The 24,519-nt window shown below is 40.7% G+C and overlaps 5 non-coding genes across 5 annotated transcripts; all 5 read right to left on the bottom strand.

The window, feature by feature from the left end:
* Nucleotides 1-72: 72 nt before the first annotated feature.
* Nucleotides 73-236, bottom strand: LOC135018252 (U1 spliceosomal RNA). Its single transcript, XR_010215969.1, has one exon. It is a non-coding gene; the product is annotated as a U1 spliceosomal RNA (small nuclear RNA).
* Nucleotides 237-13,461: 13,225 nt separating this feature from the next.
* Nucleotides 13,462-13,625, bottom strand: LOC135018390 (U1 spliceosomal RNA). Its single transcript, XR_010216099.1, has one exon. It is a non-coding gene; the product is annotated as a U1 spliceosomal RNA (small nuclear RNA).
* Nucleotides 13,626-13,776: 151 nt separating this feature from the next.
* Nucleotides 13,777-13,940, bottom strand: LOC135018271 (U1 spliceosomal RNA). The gene has a single exon (XR_010215987.1). It is a non-coding gene; the product is annotated as a U1 spliceosomal RNA (small nuclear RNA).
* A 674-nt stretch (nucleotides 13,941-14,614) lies between these two features.
* LOC135018383 (U1 spliceosomal RNA) lies at nucleotides 14,615-14,777 on the bottom strand. The gene has a single exon (XR_010216092.1). It is a non-coding gene; the product is annotated as a U1 spliceosomal RNA (small nuclear RNA).
* Nucleotides 14,778-14,929: 152 nt separating this feature from the next.
* Nucleotides 14,930-15,093, bottom strand: LOC135018384 (U1 spliceosomal RNA). Its single transcript, XR_010216093.1, has one exon. It is a non-coding gene; the product is annotated as a U1 spliceosomal RNA (small nuclear RNA).
* Between the last annotated feature and the right edge of the window lie 9,426 nt (nucleotides 15,094-24,519).

Genomic DNA, 24,519 nt, shown 5'->3' with positions numbered 1-24,519 from the left:
GGAACTCTCGAAAGAAGAACAAGGCTAGAGGAAGATCTGAGACAAAGAAATCTGACTTTTACCAGAGCTGACCAGAGGAAAGCACAAACACAGTCCCCCACTACCACAAATAATGCAGTCGAGTTTCCCACATTTGGGGAAATCACAGGGGTCAGCATACCCAGAATGCAATGAATGAACCTAACCCTGGGAGAACAATCTTCATGACCATGGTATCTCCTATGCAAAATAAGTATGATTTGGGATAGGGCTGGGGAGGGCCGTTGCTCAGGCACATCTCTGTCAAGTAAGTTGCATTTGATTTGTTGTTTGGGGGTGCTTCAGTATTAGGCAGCCTTCTGCCCTACCATGTTCATCTGAAAATATGTGTTCTCCCTGCAGTTGTTGTCCCCAGATGAGAGTTCCCTTGTGCTGCCTCAGTTGAATCTCCTTTTGGAGAAGACCTCAATAAGATTGTAGCTGATCTGGCTACTGCTAAAACAGCTTGCCTACCTAGTATGACTCCTACCACGCAGAAGGCTAAAAGTACTTTTCTTGGCCCTTTCATCCTCCAGGTAAAGCGTACCCAAGGTCAGGCATACCCAAAGCAAGCTCATGTTTCCAGACCTGCCAAGCCCAGACTGAAGCAATCCTGGGCTGCCCATCAGCCTGCTTCCAAAACGGACAAGCCTGCCGCATGACGGTGCAGGCCTCCCTCTGGGGGATCCCAGGGTGGGGGGCCCGACTTCTAGGTTTGGCAAAGAAAGGTATAATTCTAAGCTAGAGAATTCTGTTTGGAGCTCACCTTGTACTTTGTGAAGAAATAATCAGCATTGTGGCTGAGCAGATACATGTAGTGTGTGGCTGCAAACTGCATGGATCTGCTGCGTTGTAATGCTGATTCTTTTTTTTTGCAAAGTACCAATAGCTTCATATAATGTTCACAATTTTTATGCAGGATCAAATAGCTCAATAGGTAGGGTGTTTGATTAGAATTCAACAGGTTATAGGTTTGAATCCTGGGTATGGTAGTTTGAGATGTGTTATTTAATAAAGTATGTTGTTCTGACTGCCGGCATCCTATCACCTGGGATATCATACTAAATAAATGGAGTTGATCAAATTTATTTTTTTTTAACTAGGGACAATTTCCAGATACTTCTCTTTATAACTGAGATTGCCCCCTGGAACTTCACATCAGTTGACAACTATGCATGAGTGGGCAGTGCTTGCCCTGGATCTGTCCACCCATTTATGTGCCGCCATAAAATAAAGCATGACTAACAGTTATCCTGGGCGTACACTACACAATTATCTGTCAGGCTATCTATCCAGTCTGGATGGATGGAATGAAAATCTGGTAATGTATAGGAGCAAATGTCAATTAACCATTTGCTCCCAAACACTAGAAAAGTGGTCAAAAATGGTCATTACACAAATTGGTTAAACCCAAAATTTAACCAATTTGTTTAGGGGACCATTTTTGTCCATTTTTTAGTGTTTGAGAGTAAATCGTTGATGGTCATTTGCTCACATAGATAACCGGATTTCTATTCCAACCAGCCAGTGTTGGAGAGATGGTCTGCCAGATTACATAATGCATACCAGAGCCATAACTAGACTTTTTGGTGCCCTGTGACAGAGAATTATATGCCCTCCCCCCCATTTTTGCAATATGGACAAAAGGCGCATGCCTTGTGGGGAAGGGGCATAACAAGATTGATCTCAGAGAAAGCACATGAGATATGAAGATATATCTAGTATACTTGACACTCAATGGTTTGTGGTATTGCAGGGGTGCCCTCCTTAAATGCATATACAGTCACACATGGCATGTTTGTGTAAATGGCATATCAGCAGTCAGCACTAACTGGTGACATGCCATTTGTACAAGTAAGCCATGTGTGACTAATATATAAACATACTTTATTAAATAACACCTCAAACTATCATACCCAGGATTCAAACCTATAACCTGTTAAATTCTAATCAAACACCCTACCCATTGAGCTACTTGATCCTGCATCTATTCTAACCTCCAAAAACAGATTCAGTTGCATTTTCCAGCGTGTTTTGTTTGCGCCTTTGCAAATGTCTTACATCGACAAACTTATTTAGTACTATTTTGCAAATAGGGTTACATTGTCGCAACATTGTGTTCCCTAATTGCTTGATTTTTTAAATGCAAAAATTGATAAAGACACCTGATAATTGCTCTGTGGAGTCTTCTTTTGTGTCTACTTCTTATCTACATTTAATTCCCTACCTATAATCAAGGCATTTTTAAATGCTGGGTGCTGCCAGGACGTGAGGCCTACCTAGTCTTTAGATCTGAATTTGAATGTACTTGTGAACTAACTTAATTTCCTACTTCTAAACTCATTCCTAAATTCACTACTTACATTAATCCTGTAGTTGGGCATTTTGAGCCTTCAATTGTGGGCATTGTTTTGTGTCCAGACCAGCAGCTGGTGGTGTGCATTTGCTGGAAAGGCATCGAAGACCTCCGATATGCTGCATCTCCTGATGTGTGTCTGCCTCAAGTGGCAGTCAGCAAATGCATGCTAGACACCCCAGCATGCCCTGCCTCAGTTTTAGCATACCTTAATAGCAAAACTGTGGCAGGGCATGCTGGGATGTGTAGTTTCACAGCAGCTGGAGGGCCACAGGATGAAGACCCATGTGCTAGAACCAAACCGCAGGTACATTGAATGCTAGCAAGCTGAACGTTTAAATCCTTTTTGTTCCGCAGCATTCCAATGTGGAAGATTCCATGGAACCAGAGATTATTCCATTGAGAAGGACATGCTGCCTGGATGACTGCACTGTGCAAATTAAATCACGGAGCCAGTTGGCTTGTGGGTGGCTCTGGTTACTGGGTGGTTAGGTGGGCGGTGTGTCGGAGGTGGAGCACATGCAAATGAATGTGTATCATCCAGCTAGTGAGAGAGAAAACTCATGCAGGAGTGTGCCTGCTTGTCAGTGAGTTATGCACCTTGCCAGACGTCAAATCTACATGGAGCAACTGGAGGGGACAAGAGCAGGTTTGGAAAATATAGACAGAAGAGCATATATGCTGGCGCATTCTCCATGATTGTGTCAGCTTATGTTTTGGTGCACTGCACTTTCCTCCACTAAGTTTTAGCCATTTTGTTTAAACGCAAGTGTAGTTGCTTCTCGCTCTTTTGGCTGTGATATTGTATTGTGGTTGAAGAGTCTGCTGGAGGGATTGTTTTCTTCATTGGCGAGAGACTGAAGATATTCCAGGATGGAAGGCTTGGGAACACTATCCGTTTTTCAGTTGTGGAAGAGTTGAAAGACCGGATTGGACTACATTCTATAGTAAAGGGTATCTTTGTATTTATTAATCCTCCCTTTATATGTGTCTGTCTTTCAATAAAGCTTTGGGCTTGTGATTCCGTCACCCTCTTACACTCCACACCCATAGCCTTATTAACTATTGTATTGTTTAAATGTATAGTGCAGTTCATGATTTATAGTGTAGGCTGACCTGTGCTGTAGTTCTTGAACTGTACTATACCGACAGCATTTGTATTGTGTTTTGGCTGTGCTGCAACACAGTACTTATGTGTGTAATGTTTATGTATGTTTTATGGCTTCTTTATGTCAATAAAGACTGCTTTTTCAATCCAATATCTGAAAACAATCAATGTTTATCTTTGATGGCAATAGAAGTGGTATGATATTTGCTGCTTTTGAAAGGCAATATCTGATATGTCCCCTATCTGGGAACCATATATTAAATGGCTTTTCAGAAAAGGGAGATGGGAGAAGAGCTTTCAGTACTTGTAGGACCGATGCACATTTCCTATTCTAGCCTCCAAACACAGATTCAGTTGCATTTTCCAGCGTGTTTTGGATGCGCCTTTGCAAATGTCTTACATCGACAAACTTATTTAGTACTATTTTGCAAATAGGGTTACATTGTTGCAACATTGTGTTCCCTAATTGCTTGATTTTTTAAATGCAACAATTGATAAAAACACCTGATAACTGCTCTGCGGAGTCTTATTTTGTGTCTTCTTCTTATCTACATTTAATTCCGTACCTCTAATCAAGGCATTTTTAAATGCTGGCGGCTGCCAGGACGTGAGGCCTACCTAGACTTTAGATCTGAATTTGAATGTACTTGTGAACTAACTTAATTTCCTACTTCTAAATTCATTCCTAAATTCACTACTTACATGAATCCTGTAGTTGGGCATTTTGGGACTTCGATTGTGGGCATTGTTTTGTGTCCAGACCAGCAGCAGGTGGTGTGCATTTGCTGGAAAGGCATCGAAGACCTCCGATATGCTGCATCTCCTGATGTGTGTCTCCCTCAAGTGGCTGTCAGCAAATGCCTGCTAGACACCCCATTCCAAGCTGATTGTGACATCACGGAACATGCATCATAGAACAGGCATGCTAAAACATGGGTCTTCAACCTGCGACCCTCCAACTGCTGTGGAACTACACATCCCAGCATGCCCTGCCTTAGTTTTAGCATACCTTATAGCAAAACTGTGGCAGGGCATGCTGGGATGTGTAGTTTCACAGCAGCTGGAGGGCCACAGGATGAAGACCCATGTGCTAGAGCCAAGCCGCAGGTACATTGAATGCTAGCAAGCTGAATATTTAAATCCTTTTTGTTCCGCAGCATTCCAATGCGGAAGATTCCATGGAACCAGAGATCCTTCCATTGAGAAGGACATGCTGCCTGGATGACTACACTGTGCAAATTAAATCACGGAGCCAGTTGGTTTGTGGGTGGCTCTGGTGACTGGGTGGTTGGGTGGGTGGTGTGTCGGAGGTGGAGCACATGCAAATGATTGTGTATCATCCAGCTAGTGAGAGTGAAAACTCATGCAGGAGTGTGCCTGCTTGTCAGTGGGTTATGCACCTTGCCAGACGTTAAATCTACATAGAGCAGCTGGAGGGGACAAGAGCAGGTTTGCAAAATATAGATAGAAGAGCATATATGCTGGCGCATTCTCCATGATTGTGTCAGCTTATGTTTTGGTGCACTGCACTTTCCTCCACTAAGTTTTAGCCATTTTTGTTAAGCTCAAGTGTAGTTGCTTCTCGGCCTTTTGGCTGTGATCTTGTATTGTGGTTGAAGGGTCTGCTGGAGGGAGGGATTGCTTTCTTCATTGGCGAAAGACCAAAGATATTCCAGGATGGAAGGCTTGGGAACACTATCCGTTTTTCAATTGTGGAAGAGTTGAAAGACCGGATTGAACTACATTCTATAGTAAAGGATGTCTTTCTATGTATTAATCCTCCCCTTATATGTGTCAGTCTTTCAATAAAGCTTCGGGCTTGTGATTCCCTCACCCTCTTACACTCCACACCCATAGCCTTATTAACTGTTGTATTATTGTACAGTTTAAATGTATAGTGCAGTTCATGATTTATAGTGTAGGCTGGCCTGTGCTGTAGTTCTTGAACTGTACTATACCGTCAGCATTTCTATTGTGTTTTGGCTGTGCCGCAACGCGGTACTTATGTGTGTAATGTTTATGTATGTTTTTTTGCTTCTTTATGTGCATCGGTCCTACAAGTACTGAAAGCTCTTCTCCCATCTCCCTTTTCTGAAAAGCCATTTAATATATGGTTCCCAGATAGGGGACATATCAGATATTGGATTTCAAAAGCATCAAATATCATACCACTTTTATTGCCATCAAAGATAAACATTGATTGTTTTCAGATATTGGCTTGAAAAAGCAGTCTTTATTGACATAAAAAAAAACATACATAAACATTGCACACATAAATACAGTGTTGCAGCACAGCCAAAACACAATACAAATGCTGACGGTATAGTACAGTTCAAGAACTACAGCACAGGCCAGTCTACACTATAAATCATGAACTGCACTATACATTTAAACTATACAATAATACAACAGTTAATAAGGCTATGGGTGTGGAGTGTAAGAGGGTGAGGGATTCACAAAACCGAAGCTTTATTGTAACACAGACACATATAAGGGGAGGGTCAATAAATAGAAAGATATCCTTTACTATAGAATGTAGTCCAATCCGACCTCTGTGCTCTTCCACAACTGAAAAACAGATAGTGTTCCCAAGCCTTCCATCCTGGAATATCTTTGGTCTTTCGCCAATGAAGAAAACAATCCCTCCCTCCAGCAGACCCTTCAACCACGATACAAGATCACAGCCAAAAGGCCGAGAAGAAACTACACTTGAGCTTAACAAAAATGGCTAAAACTTAGTGGAGGAAAGTGCAGTGCACCAAAACATAAGCTGACACAATCATGGAGAATGCGCCAGCATATATGCTCTTCTATCTATATTTTGCAAACCTGCTCTTGTCCCCTCCAGCTGCTCTATGTAGATTTAACGTCTGGCAAGGTGCATAACCCACTGACAAGCAGGCACACTCCTGCATGAGTTTTCTCTCTCACTAGCTGGATGATACACAATCATTTGCATGCGCTCCACTTCCGACACACCACCCACCCAACCACCCAGTCACCAGAGCCACCCACAAGCCAACTGGCTCCGTGATTTAATTTGCACAGTGTAGTCATCCAGGCAGCATGTCCTTCTCAATGGAAGGATCTCTGGTTCCATGGAATCTTCCGCATTGGAATGCTGCGGAACAAAAAGGATTTAAATATTCAGCTTGCTAGCATTCAATGTACCTGCGGCTTGGCTCTAGCACATGGGTCTTCATCCTGTGGCCCTCCAGCTGCTGTGAAACTACACATCCCAGCATGCCCTGCCACAGTTTTGCTATTAAGGTATGCTAAAACTGAGGCAGGGCATGCTGGGATGTATAGTTCCACAGCAGCTGGAGGGTCGCAGGTTGAAGACCCATGTTTTAGCATGCCGGTTCTATGATGCATGTTCCATGATGTCACAATCAGCTTGGAATGGGGTGTCTAGCAGGCATTTGCTGACAGCCACTTGAGGGAGACACACATCAGGAGATGCAGCATATCGGAGGTCTTCGATGCCTTTCCAGCAAATGCACACCACCTGCTGCTGGTCTGGACACAAAACAATGCCCACAATCGAAGTCCCAAAATGCCCAACTACAGGATTAATGTAAGTAGTGAATTTAGGAATGAATTTAGAAGTAGGAAATTAAGTTAGTTCACAAGTACATTCAAATTCAGATCTAAAGACTAAACACAAAACACAAAATAAGACTCCACAGAGCAATTATCAGGTGTCTTTATCAATTGTTGCATTTAAAAAATCAAGCAATTAGGGAACACAATGTTGCGACAATGTAACCCTATTTGCAAAATAGTACTAAATAAGTTTGTCGATGTAAGACATTTGCAAAGGCGCAAACAAAACACGCTGGAAAATGCAACTGAATCTGTTTTTGGAGGTTAGAAAAGATGTAGGATCAAGTAGCTCCATGGGTAGGGTGTTTGATTAAAATTCAACAGGTTATAGGTTTGAATCCTGGGTATGATAGTTTGAGGTGTTATTTAATAAAGCATGTTTATATATTAGTCACACATGGCTTACTTGTACAAATGGCATGTCACCAGTTAGTGCTGACTGCTGATATGCCATTTGCACTAAAACAAATGAAAATGGTAAAAGTTATTGTACTTTAAGTAAAAATAAAAGAGCAAAAATATCAATCCCAGTTTTGGATTACTTGAATTAACAAAAAAAAACGCATATAGCAGAGGATAGTTTCAATCTGCTTACCTCTGGGCTATGGACCCAGCATGCTTCCATTACAGTACTCTGCTGCACATGTAATTGCAAGAGATCCTGAAGCACTCACTCATCATGGGAAAGTACCAATGTGTTTCTTCATTGGTTGATGGAAGAAACATCTTACAAAAACTCTCCAGATTATTGACTATTTAAAGTTTTTCTAGGAAACGTTCTAGATGAATGCTTATTAGCCTTTGTCAGTATGTACTTTTGCAAAGTGTCGCTGTGGCGCAATCAGTTAGTGTGTACGGCTATTAACCAAAAGGTTGGTGGTTCAATCCCACCCAGGGATGTAATTGACCTTGTTATCAGATTTTGGTGATCTTTAAGTAGACAAGTCAAAATTTCAAAAACCCCTGTTATGGTGTAGGGTACCTGGCCTTCTCTGATGTAATCAGAGTTAGATTTGATTCAGTGATTTTATAAAAACAGCTAGGAAGCACAATTTAGCAGTGGTTTGCAGAGAAAAAGAAATATGCTGGCAAAAAAATCCAATTGAGTGATTAAACAGCTCTTCATTTTCTGGCTTTATTTTTATGCTAACAAATTTGTTCTCTGAAAAGTGTCCACAAAGCCAAGTATCTGATTAACATCTTTGTAGGGATGGTTTTTCACCTATTACTAAATTAAACTTGCTTCATTGGAAAGGCAGCAAGATGCATCCTCATTTCAATATCTACTGAAATAATACAGGTTGACACCAGGAAACATTAACGCCACTGCATCCTTGCTGCTTTCTCATGTGGAAGTCTGTTTAATGTGAAAACAAGGTGATATCTAATTAGCACACAGGTAAGGAATTAAGAAAATCTTTATTTAAGGGTGAAGATGTTTCTCACAAAATCGTTGCCCCAATGCATCATTGAAATTCAAGCTGGAAAGATGATTTTAATATATCACTTGTACATTTTGTATTGCTCTTCTGGTGACAATGTAGTTTGTTTTTGTCAATTACCATTTTAATAATAGGGTAAAGAAAATTAAGTGGATTTTTGAAAGAAAACAATACTGTCAATATACTATTAAAACAAATTAAAATGGTAAAAGTTATTGTACTTTAAGTAAAAATAAAAGAGCAAAAATATCAATCCCAGTTTTGGATTACTTTAATTAACAAAAAAAAAATGCATATAGCAGAGGATAGTTTCAATCTGCCTACCTCTGGGTTAAGGGGCCCAGCATGCTTCAATTGCAGTACTCTGCTGCACATGTAAGTGCAAGAGATCCTGAAGCACTCACTCATCATGGGAAAGTACCAATGCGTTTCTTCATTGGTTGATGGAAGAAACATCTTACAAAACTCTCCAGATTATTGACTTTTTAAAGTTTTCTAGGAAACGTTCTAGATGAATGCTTATTAGCCTTTGTCAGTATGTACTTTTGCAAAGTGTCTCTGTGGTGCAATCGGTTAGTGTGTTTGGTTATTAACCAAAGGGTTGGTGGTTCAATCCCACCCAGGGATGTTATTGACCTTGTCATCAGATTTTGGTGATCTTTAAGTAGACAAGTCAAAATTTCAAACCCCCTCTTATGGTGTAGGGTACCTGGCCTTCTCTGATGTAATCAGAGTTAGATTTGATTAAGTGAGTTTATCAAAAAACAGCTAGGAAGCACAATTTAGCAGTGGGTTGCAGAGAAAATGAAATATGCTGGCAGAAAAATCCAATTGAGTGATTAAACAGCTCTTCATTTTCTGGCTTTATTTTTATGCTAACTAATTTGTTCTCTGAAAAGTGTCCACAAAGCCAAGTATCGGATTAACATCTTTGTAGGGATGGTTTTTCACCTATTACTAAATTAAACTTGCTTCATTGGAAAGGCAGCAAGATGCATCCTCATTTCAATATCTACTGAAATAATACAGGTTGACACCAGGAAACATTAACGCCACTGCATCCTTGCTGCTTTCTCATGTGGAAGTCTGTTTAATGTGAAAACAAGGTGATATCTAATTAGCACACAGGTAAGGAATTAAGAAAATCTTTATTTAAGGGTAAGATGTTTCTCACAAAATCGTTGCCCCAATGCATCATTGAAATTCAAGCTGGAAAGATGATTTTAATATATCACTTGTACATTTTGTATTGCTCTTCTGGTGACAATGTAGTTTGTTTTTGTCAATTACCATTTTAATAATCGGGTAAAGAAAATTAAGTGGATTTTTGAAAGAAAACAATACTGTCTATATACTATTAAAACAAATTAAAAAGGTAAAAGTTATTGTACTTTAAGTAAAATAAAAAGAGCAAAAATATCAATCCCAGTTTTGGATTACTTTAATTAACAAAAAAAAATGCATATAGCAGAGGATAATTTCAATCTGCCTACCTCTGGGTTATGGACCCAGCATGCTTCCATTACAGTACTCTGCTGCACATGTAAGTGCAAGAGATCCTGAAGCACTCACTCATCATGGGAAAGTACCAATGTGTTTCTTCATTGGTTGATGGAAGAAACATCTTACAAAAACTCTCCAGATTATTGACTATTTAAAGTTTTTCTAGGAAACGTTCTAGATGAATGCTTATTAGCCTTTGTCAGTATGTACTTTTGCAAAGTGTCGCTGTAGCGCAATCAGTAAGTGTGTACGGCTATTAACCAAAAAGTTGGTGGTTCAATCCCACCCAGGGACGTAATTGACCTTGTGATCAGATTTTGGTGATATTTAAGTAGACAAGTCAAAATTTCAAACCCTCTCTTATGGTGTAGGGTACCTGGCCTACTCTGATGTAATCAGAGTTAGATTTGATTAAGTGATTTTATAAAAAAAACAGCTAGGAAGCACAATTTAGCAGTGGGTTGCAGAGAAAAAGAAATATGCTGGCAGAAAAATCCAATTGAGTGATTAAACAGCTCTTCATTTTCTGACTTTATTTTTATGCTAACAAATTTGTTCTCTGAAAAGAGTCCACAAAGACAAGTATCTGATTAACACCTTTGTAGGGATGGTTTTTCACCTATTACTAAATTAAAAATGCTTCATTGGAAAGGCAGCAAGATGCATCCTCATTTCAAGATCTACTGAAATAATACAGGTTGACACCAGGAAACATTAACGCCACTGCATCCTTGCTGCTTTCTCATGTGGAAGTCTGTTTAATGTGAAAACAAGGTGATATCTAATTAGCACACAGGTAAGGAATTAAGAAATTCTTTATTTAATGGTAAGATGTTTCTCACAAAATCGTTGCCCCAATGCATCATTGAAATTCAAGCTGGAAAGATGATTTTAATATATCACTTGTACATTTTGTATTGCTCTTCTGGTGACAATGTAGTTTGTTTTTGTCAATTACCATTTTAATAATCGGGTAAAGAAAATTAAGTGGATTTTTGAAAGAAAACAATACTGTCTATATACTATTAAAACAAATTAAAAAGGTAAAAGTTATTGTACTTTAAGTAAAATAAAAAGAGCAAAAATATCAATCCCAGTTTTGGATTACTTTAATTAACAAAAAAAAATGCATATAGCAGAGGATAATTTCAATCTGCCTACCTCTGGGTTATGGACCCAGCATGCTTCCATTACAGTACTCTGCTGCACATGTAAGTGCAAGAGATCCTGAAGCACTCACTCATCATGGGAAAGTACCAATGTGTTTCTTCATTGGTTGATGGAAGAGACATCTTACAAAAACTCTCCAGATTATTGACTATTTAAAGTTTTTCTAGGAAACGTTCTAGATGAATGCTTATTAGCCTTTGTCAGTATGTACTTTTGCAAAGTGTCGCTGTAGCGCAATCAGTTAGTGTGTACGGCTATTAACCAAAAAGTTGGTGGTTCAATCCCACCCAGGGACGTAATTGATCTTGTGATCAGATTTTGGTGATATTTAAGTAGACAAGTCAAAATTTCAAACCCTCTCTTATGGTGTAGGGTACCTGGCCTACTCTGATGTAATCAGAGTTAGATTTGATTAAGTGATTTTATAAAAAAAAACAGCTAGGAAGCACAATTTAGCAGTGGGTTGCAGAGAAAAAGAAATATGCTGGCAGAAAAATCCAATTGAGTGATTAAACAGCTCTTCATTTTCTGGCTTTATTTTTATGCTAACAAATTTGTTCTCTGAAAAGAGTCCACAAAGCCAAGTATCTGATTAACACCTTTGTAGGGATGGTTTTTCACCTATTACTAAATTAAACATGCTTCATTGGAAAGGCAGCAAGATGCATCCTCATTTCAATATCTACTGAAATAATACAGGTTGACACCAGGAAACATTAACGCCACTGCATCCTTGCTGCTTTCTCATGTGGAAGTCTGTTTAATGTGAAAACAAGGTGATATCTAATTAGCACACAGGTAAGGAATTAAGAAAATCTTTATTTAAGGGTGAAGAGGTTTCTCACAAAATCGTTGCCCCAATGCATCATTGAAATTCAAGCTGGAAAGATGATTTTAATATATCACTTGTACATTTTGTATTGCTCTTCTGGTGACAATGTAGTTTGTTTTTGTCAATTACCATTTGAATAATAGGGTAAAGAAAATTAAGTGGATTTTTGAAAGAAAACAATACTGTCAATATACTATTAAAACAAATTAAAATAATAAAAGTTATTGTACTTTAAGTAAAAATAAAAGAGCAAAAATATCAATCCCAGTTTTGGATTACTTTAATTAACAAAAAAAAATGCATATAGCAGAGGATAGTTTCAATCTGCCTACCTCTGGGTTATGGGCCCAGCATGCTTCCATTGCAGTACTCTGCTGCACATGTAAGTGCAAGAGATCCTGAAGCACTCACTCATCATGGGAAAGTACCAATGTGTTTCTTCATTGGTTGATGGAAGAAACATCTTACAAAAACTCTCCAGATTATTGACTTTTTAAAGTTTTTCTAGGAAACGTTCTAGATGAATGCTTATTAGCCTTTGTCAGTATACACTTTTGCAATGTGTCTCTGTGGCGCAATCAGTTAGCGTGTTCGGTTATTAACCAAAAGGTTGGTGGTTCAATCCTACCCAGGGACGTAATTTACCTTGTTATCAGATTTTGGTGATCTTTAAGTAGACAAGTCAAAATTTCAAACCCCCTCTTATGGTGTAGGGTACCTGGCCTTCTCTGATGTAATCAGAGTTAGATTTGATTAAGTGATTTTATAAAAGAACAGCTAGGAAGCACAACTTAGCAGTGGGTTGCAGAGAAAAAGAAATACGCTTGCAGAAAAATCCAATTGAGTGATTAAACAGCTCTTCATTTTCTGGCTTTATTTTTATGCTAACAAATTTGTTCTCTGAAAAGTGTCCACAAAGCCAAGTATCTGATTAACACCTTTGTAGGGATGGTTTTTCACCTATTACTAAATTAAACTTGCTTCATTGGAAAGGCAGCAAGTGATGTCATCCAAGCAGTGGGTCAAAGTTGGCTTCAACCCTCGTCTGCTTATGAAAAGAGAAAAGGGATATGCAGGGCATGGCGGCCTTTTGCGACGCTTGGATGACCCCTAGTTCGCATTAAACACCCCCACCCTCCTTCGGTGTGGGGCTCATGTTGGCCATGCCCCAGCCCCTGAAGCATTCAAGCTGATTTCTTGCAGCAGCTGGGTACTGTAACAGCTCCAGAGCTGCTCTGTAAGGCAAGTAAAAGGGTGTGGGCCCTGCAGCACTACCTGTAGTTTGCATTGTGCATTGGAAGGCACAAAGTAAGCAGACGGGAGGAGAAGTCAGGATAGTTCACAAGGTTATAGAAGGGAGGGGCTCAAGAAAAGAGAAGTGGAAACAGACAGCATACTAGGCTGGAGAGAGACCTGAGACAAAGAGATCTGAATTATACGAGAGCCGTCCAGGGGAAACACAAATTATGCAGTCAAGTTTCCCACATTTGGGGAAATCGCAAGGGACAGCACTCCCAGAGTGCAATGGGTGAGCCTTGCCCTGGGAGAAGCACCTTCATGATCATAGTATCTCACCTGGCAGGTTAGTAGGAGTTGGGCTAGAGCTGGGGAGGGTCGCTGCTCGGGCACTACCTTTCAAGTGAAGGAGATCCAACTGAGGCAGCACAAGGGAACTCTCAAAAGAAGAACAAGGCTAGAGGAAGATCTGAGACAAAGAAATCTGACTTTTACCAGAGCTGACCAGAGGAAAGCACAAACACAGTCCACCACTACCACAAATAATGCAGTCGAGTTTCCCACATTTGGGGAAATCACAGGGGTCAGCATACCCAGAATGCAATGAATGAACCTCACCCTGGGAGAACAATCTTCATGACAATAGTATCTCCTATGCAAAATAAGTATGATTTGGGATAGGGCTGGGGAGGGCCGCTGCTCAGGCACATCTCTGTCAAGTAAAGGAGATTCAACTGAGGCAGCACAAGGGAACTCTCATCTGGGGACAACAACTGCAGGGAGAACACATATTTTCAGATGAACATGGGGTGGCAGAAGGCTGCCTAATACTGAAGCACCCCCAAACAACAAACCAAATGCAACAACTAGTGCAAGCATTCCTGGGGGATGGCCTGCAGCAGATGGATTTGAATATGGTGATGTCATCCAAGCAGTGGGTCAAAGTTGGCTTCAACCCTCGTCTGCATATGAAAAGAGAAAAGGAGCGTGCAGGGCATGGAGGCCTTTTGTGGTGCTTGGATGACCCCTAGTTCGCATAAAGCACCCCCACCCTCCTTCGGTGTGGGGCTCATGTTGGCCATTCCCCAGCCCCTGAAGCATTCAAGCTGATTTCTTGCTGCAGCTGGGCACTGTAACAGCTCCAGAGCTGCTCTGTAAAGCAAGTAAAAGGGTGTGGGCCCTGCAGCACTACCCGTAGTTTGCATTGTGCATTGGGAGGCACAAAGTAAGCAGACGGGAGGAGAAGTCAGGATAGTGCACAAGGGTATAGAAGGGAGGGGCTCAAGAAAAAAGAAGTGGAACCAGACAGCAAACTAGGCTGGAGAGAGACCTGAGACAAAGAGATCTGAATTACATGAGAGCTGACCAGGGAAAACTCAAATTATGCAGTCAAGTTTCCCACATTTGGGGAAATCGCAGGGGCAGCACACCCAGAGTGCAATGGGTGAGCCTTGCCCTGGGAGAAGCACCTTCATGATCATAGTATCTCACCTGGCAGGTAAGTAGGAGTTGGGCTAGAGCTGGGGAGGGTCGCTGCTCGGGCACCCCCCTGTCAAGTGAAGGAGATCCAACTGAGGCAGCACAAGGGAACTCTCGAAAGAAGAACAAGGCTAGAGGAAGATCTGAGACAAAGAAATCTGACTTTTACCAGAGCTGACCAGAGGAAAGCACAAACACAGTCCCCCACTACCACAAATAATGCAGTCGAGTTTCCCACATTTGGGGAAATCACAGGGGTCAGCATACCCAGAATGCAATGAATGAACCTCACCCTGGGAGAACAATCTTCATGACCATGGTATCTCCTATGCAAAATAAGTATGATTTGGGATAGGGCTGGGGAGGGCCGTTGCTCAGGCACATCTCTGTCAAGTAAGTTGCATTTGATTTGTTGTTTGGGGGTGCTTCAGTATTAGGCAGCCTTCTGCCCTACCATGTTCATCTGAAAATATGTGTTCTCCCTGCAGTTGTTGTCCCCAGATGAGAGTTCCCTTGTGCTGCCTCAGTTGAATCTCCTTTTGGAGAAGACCTCAATAAGATTGTAGCTGATCTGGCTACTGCTAAAACAGCTTGCCTACCTAGTATGACTCCTACCACGCAGAAGGCTAAAAGTACTTTTCTTGGCCCTTTCATCCTCCAGGTAAAGCGTACCCAAGGTCAGGCATACCCAAAGCAAGCTCATGTTTCCAGACCTGCCAAGCCCAGACTGAAGCAATCCTGGGCTGCCCATCAGCCTGCTTCCAAAACGGACAAGCCTGCCGCATGACGGTGCAGGCCTCCCTCTGGGGGATCCCAGGGTGGGGGGCCCGACTTCTAGGTTTGGCAAAGAAAGGTATAATTCTAAGCTAGAGAATTCTGTTTGGAGCTCACCTTGTACTTTGTGAAGAAATAATCAGCATTGTGGCTGAGCAGATACATGTAGTGTGTGGCTGCAAACTGCATGGATCTGCTGCGTTGTAATGCTGATTCTTTTTTTTTGCAAAGTACCAATAGCTTCATATAATGTTCACAATTTTTATGCAGGATCAAATAGCTCAATAGGTAGGGTGTTTGATTAGAATTCAACAGGTTATAGGTTTGAATCCTGGGTATGGTAGTTTGAGATGTGTTATTTAATAAAGTATGTTGTTCTGACTGCCGGCATCCTATCACCTGGGATATCATACTAAATAAATGGAGTTGATAAAAAAAAATTTTTTTTTTTTTAACTAGGGACAATTTCCAGATACTTCTCTTTATAACTGAGATTGCCCCCTGGAACTTCACATCAGTTGACAACTATGCATGAGTGGGCAGTGCTTGCCCTGGATCTGTCCACCCATTTATGTGCCGCCATAAAATAAAGCATGACTAACAGTTATCCTGGGCGTACACTACACAATTATCTGTCAGGCTATCTATCCAGTCTGGATGGATGGAATGAAAATCTGGTAATGTATAGGAGCAAATGTCAATTAACCATTTGCTCCCAAACACTAGAAAAGTGGTCAAAAATGGTCATTACACAAATTGGTTAAACCCAAAATTTAACCAATTTGTTTAGGGGACCATTTTTGTCCATTTTTTAGTGTTTGAGAGTAAATCGTTGATGGTCATTTGCTCACATAGATAACCGGATTTCTATTCCAACCAGCCAGTGTTGGAGAGATGGTCTGCCAGATTACATAATGCATACCAGAGCCATAACTAGACTTTTTGGTGCCCTGTGACAGAGAATTATATGCCCTCCCCCCCATTTTTGCAATATGGACAAAAGGCGCATGCCTTGTGGGGAAGGGGCATAACAAGATTGGTCTCAGAGAAAGCACATGAGATATGAAGATATATCTAGTATACTTGACACTCAATGGTTTGTGGTATTGCAGGGGTGCCCTCCTTAAATGCATATACAGTCACACATGGCATGTTTGTGTAAATGGCATATCAGCAGTCAGCACTAACTGGTGACATGCCATTTGTACAAGTAAGCCATGTGTGACTAATATATAAACATACTTTATTAAATAACACCTCAAACTATCATACCCAGGATTCAAACCTATAACCTGTTAAATTCTAATCAAACACCCTACCCATTGAGCTACTTGATCCTGCATCTATTCTAACCTCCAATAACAGATTCAGTTGCATTTTCCAGCGTGTTTTGTTTGCGCCTTTGCAAATGTCTTACATCGACAAACTAATTTAGTACTATTTTGCAAATAGGGTTACATTGTCGCAACATTGTGTTCCCTAATTGCTTGATTTTTTAAATGCAAAAATTGATAAAGACACCTGATAATTGCTCTGTGGAGTCTTCTTTTGTGTCTACTTCTTATCTACATTTAATTCCCTACCTATAATCAAGGCATTTTTAAATGCTGGGTGCTGCCAGGACGTGAGGCCTACCTAGTCTTTAGATCTGAATTTGAATGTACTTGTGAACTAACTTAATTTCCTACTTCTAAATTCATTCCTAAATTCACTACTTACATTAATCCTGTAGTTGGGCATTTTGAGCCTTCAATTGTGGGCATTGTTTTGTGTCCAGACCAGCAGCTGGTGGTGTGCATTTGCTGGAAAGGCATCGAAGACCTCCGATATGCTGCATCTCCTGATGTGTGTCTGCCTCAAGTGGCTGTCAGCATATGCATGCTAGACACCCCATTCCAAGCTGATTGTGACATCACGGAACATGCATCATAGAACAGGCATGCTAGAACATGGGTCTTCAACCTGCGACCCTCCAGCTGCTGTGGAACTACATATCCCAGCATGCCCTGCCTCAGTTTTAGCATACCTTAATAGCAAAACTGTGGCAGGGCATGCTGGGATGTGTAGTTTCACAGCAGCTGGAGGGCCACAGGATGAAGACCCATGTGCTAGAACCAAACCGCAGGTACATTGAATGCTAGCAAGCTGAATGTTTAAATCCTTTTTGTTCCGCAGCATTCCAATGCGGAAGATTCCATGGAACCAGAGATTATTCCATTGAGAAGGACATGCTGCCTGGATGACTGCACTGTGCAAATTAAATCACGGAGCCAGTTGGCTTGTGGGTGGCTCTGGTGACTGGGTGGTTGGGTGGGCGGTGTGTCGGAGGTGGAGCACATGCAAATGAATGTGTATCATCCAGCTAGTGAGAGAGAAAACTCATGCAGGAGTGTGCCTGTTTGTCAGTGAGTTATGCACCTTGCCAGACGTCAAATCTACATGGAGCAACTGGAGGGGACAAGAGCAGGTTTGGAAAATATAGACAGAAGAGCATATATGCTGGCGCATTCTCCATGATTGTGTCAGCTTATGTTTTGGTGCACTGCACTTTCCTCCACTAAGTTTTAGCCATTTTGTTTAAACGCAAGTGTAGTTGCTTCTCGCTCTTTTGGCTGTGATATTGTATTGTGGTTGAAGAGTCTGCTGGAGGGATTGTTTTCTTCATTGGCGAGAGACTGAAGATATTCCAGGATGGAAGGCTTGGGAACACTATCCGTTTTTCAGTTGTGGAAGAGTTGAAAGACCGGATTGGACTACATTCTATAGTAAAGGGTATCTTTGTATTTATTAATCCTCCCTTTATATGTGTCTGTCTTTCAATAAAGCTTTGGGCTTGTGATTCCGTCACCCTCTTACACTCCACACCCATAGCCTTATTAACTATTGTATTGTTTAAATGTATAGTGCAGTTCATGATTTATAGTGTAGGCTGACCTGTACTGTAGTTCTTGAACTGTACTATACCGACAGCATTTGTATTGTGATTTGGCTGTGCTGCAACACAGTACTTATGTGTGTAATGTTTATATATGTTTTTTTGCTTCTTTATGTCAATAAAGACTGCTTTTTCAATCCAATATCTGAAAACAATCAATGTTTATCTTTGATGGCAATAGAAGTGGTATGATATTTGCTGCTTTTGAAAGGCAATATCTGATATGTCCCCTATCTGGGAACCATATATTAAATGGCTTTTCAGAAAAGGGAGATGGGAGAAGAGCTTTCAGTACTTGTAGGACCGATGCACATTTCCTATTCTAGCCTCCAAAAACAGATTCAGTTGCATTTTCCAGCGTGTTTTGGATGCGCCTTTGCAAATGTCTTACATCGACAAACTTATTTAGTACTATTTTGCAAATAGGGTTACATTGTTGCAACATTGTGTTCCCTAATTGCTTGATTTTTTAAATGCAACAATTGATAAAAACACCTGATAACTGCTCTGCGGAGTCTTATTTTGTGTCTACTTCTTATCTACATTTAATTCCGTACCTCTAATCAAGGCATTTTTAAATGCTGGCGGCTGCCAGGACGTGAGGCCTACCTAGACTTTAGATCTGAATTTGAATGTACTTGTGAACTAACTTAATTTCCTACTTCTAAATTCATTCCTAAATTCACTACTTACATGAATCCTGTAGTTGGGCATTTTGGGACTTCGATTGTGGGCATTGTTTTGTGTCCAGACCAGCAGCAGGTGGTGTGCATTTGCTGGAAAGGCATCGAAGACCTCCGATATGCTGCATCTCCTGATGTGTGTCTCCCTCAAGTGGCTGTCAGCAAATGCCAGCTAGACACCCCATTCCAAGCTGATTGTGACATCACGGAACATGCATCATAGAACAGGCATGCTAAAACATGGGTCTTCAACCTGCGACCCTCCAGCTGCTGTAGAATTACACATCCCAGCATGCCCTGCCTCAGTTTTAGCATACCTTATAGCAAAACTGTGGCAGGGCGTGCTGGGATGTGTAGTTTCACAGCAGCTGGAGGGCCACAGGATGAAGACCCATGTGCTAGAGCCAAGCCGCAGGTACATTGAATGCTAGCAAGCTGAATATTTAAATCCTTTTTGTTCCGCAGCATTCCAATGCGGAAGATTCCATGGAACCAGAGATCCTTCCATTGAGAAGGACATGCTGCCTGGATGACTACACTGTGCAAATTAAATCACGGAGCCAGTTGGTTTGTGGGTGGCTCTGGTGACTGGGTGGTTGGGTGGGTGGTGTGTCGGAGGTGGAGCACATGCAAATGATTGTGTATCATCCAGCTAGTGAGAGTGAAAACTCATGCAGGAGTGTGCCTGCTTGTCAGTGGGTTATGCACCTTGCCAGACGTTAAATCTACATAGAGCAGCTGGAGGGGACAAGAGCATGTTTGCAAAATATAGATAGAAGAGCATATATGCTGGCGCATTCTCCATGATTGTGTCAGCTTATGTTTTGGTGCACTGCACTTTCCTCCACTAAGTTTTAGCCATTTTTGTTAAGCTCAAGTGTAGTTGCTTCTCGGCCTTTTGGCTGTGATCTTGTATTGTGGTTGAAGGGTCTGCTGGAGGGAGGGATTGCTTTCTTCATTGGCGAAAGACCAAAGATATTCCAGGATGGAAGGCTTGGGAACACTATCCGTTTTTCAATTGTGGAAGAGTTGAAAGACCGGATTGGACTACATTCTATAGTAAAGGATGTCTTTCTATTTATTAATCCTCCCTTTATATGTGTCAGTCTTTCAATAAAGCTTCGGGCTTGTGATTCCCTCACCCTCTTACACTCCACACCCATAGCCTTATTAACTGTTGTATTATTGTACAGTTTAAATGTATAGTGCAGTTCATGATTTATAGTGTAGGCTGGCCTGTGCTGTAGTTCTTGAACTGTACTATACCATCAGCATTTCTATTGTGTTTTGGCTGTGCCGCAACGCGGTACTTATGTGTGTAATGTTTATGTATGTTTTTTTGCTTCTTTATGTGCATCGGTCCTACAAGTACTGAAAGCTCTTCTCCCATCTCCCTTTTCTGAAAAGCCATTTAATATATGGTTCCCAGATAGGGGACATATCAGATATTGGATTTCAAAAGCATCAAATATCATACCACTTTTATTGCCATCAAAGATAAACATTGATTGTTTTCAGATATTGGCTTGAAAAAGCAGTCTTTATTGACATAAAAAAAAACATACATAAACATTGCACACATAAATACAGTGTTGCAGCACAGCCAAAACACAATACAAATGCTGACGGTATAGTACAGTTCAAGAACTACAGCACAGGCCAGTCCTCACTATAAATCATGAACTGCACTATACATTTAAACTATACAATAATACAACAGTTAATAAGGCTATGGGTGTGGAGTGTAAGAGGGTGAGGGATTCACAAAACCGAAGCTTTATTGTAACACAGACACATATAAGGGGAGGGTCAATAAATAGAAAGATATCCTTTACTATAGAATGTAGTCCAATCCGACCTCTGTGCTCTTCCACAACTGAAAAACAGATAGTGTTCCCAAGCCTTCCATCCTGGAATATCTTTGGTTTTTCGCCAATGAAGAAAACAATCCCTCCCTCCAGCAGACCCTTCAACCACGATACAAGATCACAGCCAAAAGGCCGAGAAGCAACTACACTTGAGCTTAACAAAAATGGCTAAAACTTAGTGGAGGAAAGTGCAGTGCACCAAAACATAAGCTGACACAATCATGGAGAATGCGCCAGCATATATGCTCTTCTATCTATATTTTGCAAACCTGCTCTTGTCCCCTCCAGCTGCTCTATGTAGATTTAACGTCTGGCAAGGTGCATAACCCACTGACAAGCAGGCACACTCCTGCATGAGTTTTCTCTCTCACTAGCTGGATGATACACAATCATTTGCATGCGCTCCACTTCCGACACACCACCCACCCAACCACCCAGTCACCAGAGCCACCCACAAGCCAACTGGCTCCGTGATTTAATTTGCACAGTGTAGTCATCCAGGCAGCATGTCCTTCTCAATGGAAGGATCTCTGGTTCCATGGAATCTTCCGCATTGGAATGCTGCGGAACAAAAAGGATTTAAATATTCAGCTTGCTAGCATTCAATGTACCTGCGGCTTGGCTCTAGCACATGGGTCTTCATCCTGTGGCCCTCCAGCTGCTGTGAAACTACACATCCCAGCATGCCCTGCCACAGTTTTGCTATTAAGGTATGCTAAAATTGAGGCAGGGCATGCTGGGATGTGTAGTTCCACAGCAGCTGGAGGGTCGCAGGTTGAAGACCAATGTTTTAGCATGCCTGTTCTATGATGCATGTTCCATGATGTCACAATCAGCTTGGAATGGGGTGTCTAGCAGGCATTTGCTGACAGCCACTTGAGGGAGACACACATCAGGAGATGCAGCATATCGGAGGTCTTCGATGCCTTTCCAGCAAATGCACACCACCTGCTGCTGGTCTGGACACAAAACAATGCCCACAATCGAAGTCCCAAAATGCCCAACTACAGGATTCATGTAAGTAGTGAATTTAGGAATGAATTTAGAAGTAGGAAATTAAGTTAGTTCACAAGTACATTCAAATTCAGATCTAAAGACTAAACACAAAACACAAAATAAGACTCCACAGAGCAATTATCAGGTGTCTTTATCAATTGTTGCATTTAAAAAATCAAGCAATTAGGGAACACAATGTTGCGACAATGTAACCCTATTTGCAAAATAGTACTAAATAAGTTTGTCGATGTAAGACATTTGCAAAGGCGCAAACAAAACACGCTGGAAAATGCAACTGAATCTGTTTTTGGAGGTTAGAAAAGATGCAGGATCAAGTAGCTCCATGGCTAGGGTGTTTGATTAGAATTCAACAGGTTATAGGTTTGAATCCTGGGTATGATAGTTTGAGATGTTATTTAATAAAGCATGTTTATATATTAGTCACACATTGCTTACTTGTACAAATGGCATGTCACCAGTTAGTGCTGACTGCTGATATGCCATTTGCACTAAAACAAATTAAAATGGTAAAAGTTATTGTACTTTAAGTAAAAATAAAAGCTAAAATATCAATCCCAGTTTTGGATTACTTTAATGAACAAAAAAAAAATGCATATAGCAAAGGATAGTTTCAATCTGCCTACCTCTGGGTTATGGACCCAGCATGCTTCCATTACAGTACTCTGCTGCACATGTAAGTGCAAGAGATCCTGAAGCACTCACTCATCATGGGAAAGTACCAATGTGTTTCTTCATTGGTTGATGGAAGAAACATCTTACAAAAACTCTCCACATTATTGACTTTTTAAAATGTTTCTAGGAATCGTTCTAGATGAATGCTTATTAGCCTTTGTCAGTATGGACTTTTACAAAGTGTTGCTGTGGCGCAATCAGTTACTGTGTAAGGCTATTAACCAAAAGGTTGGTGGTTCAATCCCACCCAGGGACGTAATTGACCTTGTTATCAGATTTTGGTGATCTTTATGTAGACAAGTCAAAATTTCAAACCCCCTCTTATGGTGTAGGGTACCTGGCCTTCTCTGATGTAATCAGAGTTAGATTTGATTCAGTGATTTTATAACAACAGCTAGGAAGCACAATTTAGCAGTGGGTTGCAGAGAAAAAGAAATATGCTGGCAAAAAAATCCAATTGAGTGATTAAACTGCTCTTCATTTTCTGGCTTTATTTTTATGCTAACAAATTTGTTCTCTGAAAAGTGTCCACAAAGCCAAGTTTCTGATTAACACCTTTGTAGGGATGGTTTTTAACCTATTACTAAATTAAACTTGCTTCATTGGAAAGGCAGCAAGATGCATCCTCATTTCAATATCTACTGAAATAATACAGGTTGACACCAGGAAACATTAACGCCACTGCATCCTTTGTGCTTTCTCATGTGGAAGTCTGTTTAATGTGAAAACAAGGTGATATCTAATTAGCACACAGGTAAGGAATTAAGAAAATCTTTATTTAATGGTAAGATGTTTCTCACAAAATCGTTGCCCCAATGCATCATTGAAATTCAAGCTGGAAAGATGATTTTAATATATCACTTGTACATTTTGTATTGCTCTTCTGGTGACAATGTAGTTTGTTTTTGTCAATTACCATTTTAATAATCGGGTAAAGAAAATTAAGTGGATTTTTGAAAGAAAACAATACTGTCAATATACTATTAAAACAAATTAAAATGGTAAAAGTTATTGTACTTTAAGTAAAAATAAAAGAGCAAAAATATCAATCCCAGTTTTGGATTACTTTAATTAACAAAAAAAAAATGCATATAGCAGAGGATAGTTTCAATCTGCCTACCTCTGGGTTAAGGGGCCCAGCATGCTTCCATTGCAGTACTCTGCTGCACATGTAAGTGCAAGAGATCCTGAAGCACTCACTCATCATGGGAAAGTACCAATGCGTTTCTTCATTGGTTGATGGAAGAAACATCTTACAAAAACTCTCCAGATTATTGACTTTTTAAAGTTTTCTAGGAAACGTTCTAGATGAATGCTTATTAGCCTTTGTCAGTATGTACTTTTGCAAAGTGTCTCGGTGGTGCAATCGGTTAGTGTGTTTGGTTATTAACCAAAGGGTTGGTGGTTCAATCCCACCCAGGGATGTTATTGACCATGTCATCAGATTTTGGTGATCTTTAAGTAGACAAGTCAAAATTTCAAACCCCCTCTTATGGTGTAGGGTACCTGGCCTACTCTGATGTAATCAGAGTTAGATTTGATTAAGTGATTTTATAAAAGAACAGCTAGGAAGCACAACTTAGCAGTGGGTTGCAGAGAAAAAGAAATACGCTTGCAGAAAAATCCAATTGAGTGATTAAACAGCTCTTCATTTTCTGGCTTTATTTTTATGCTAACTAATTTGTTCTCTGAAAAGTGTCCACAAAGCCAAGTATCTGATTAACACCTTTGTAGGGATGGTTTTTCACCTATTACTAAATTTAAACTTGCTTCATTGGAAAGGCAGCAAGTGATGTCATCCAAGCAGTGGGTCAAAGTTG

The sequence above is a fragment of the Pseudophryne corroboree genome, unplaced genomic scaffold (genome assembly GCF_028390025.1).
Source record: "Pseudophryne corroboree isolate aPseCor3 unplaced genomic scaffold, aPseCor3.hap2 scaffold_322, whole genome shotgun sequence".
NCBI classification, from domain to species: Eukaryota; Metazoa; Chordata; class Amphibia; order Anura; family Myobatrachidae; genus Pseudophryne; species Pseudophryne corroboree.
Note: the sequence above shows the minus strand (reverse complement) of the source record. Positions and strands in the feature narration are given on the sequence as shown.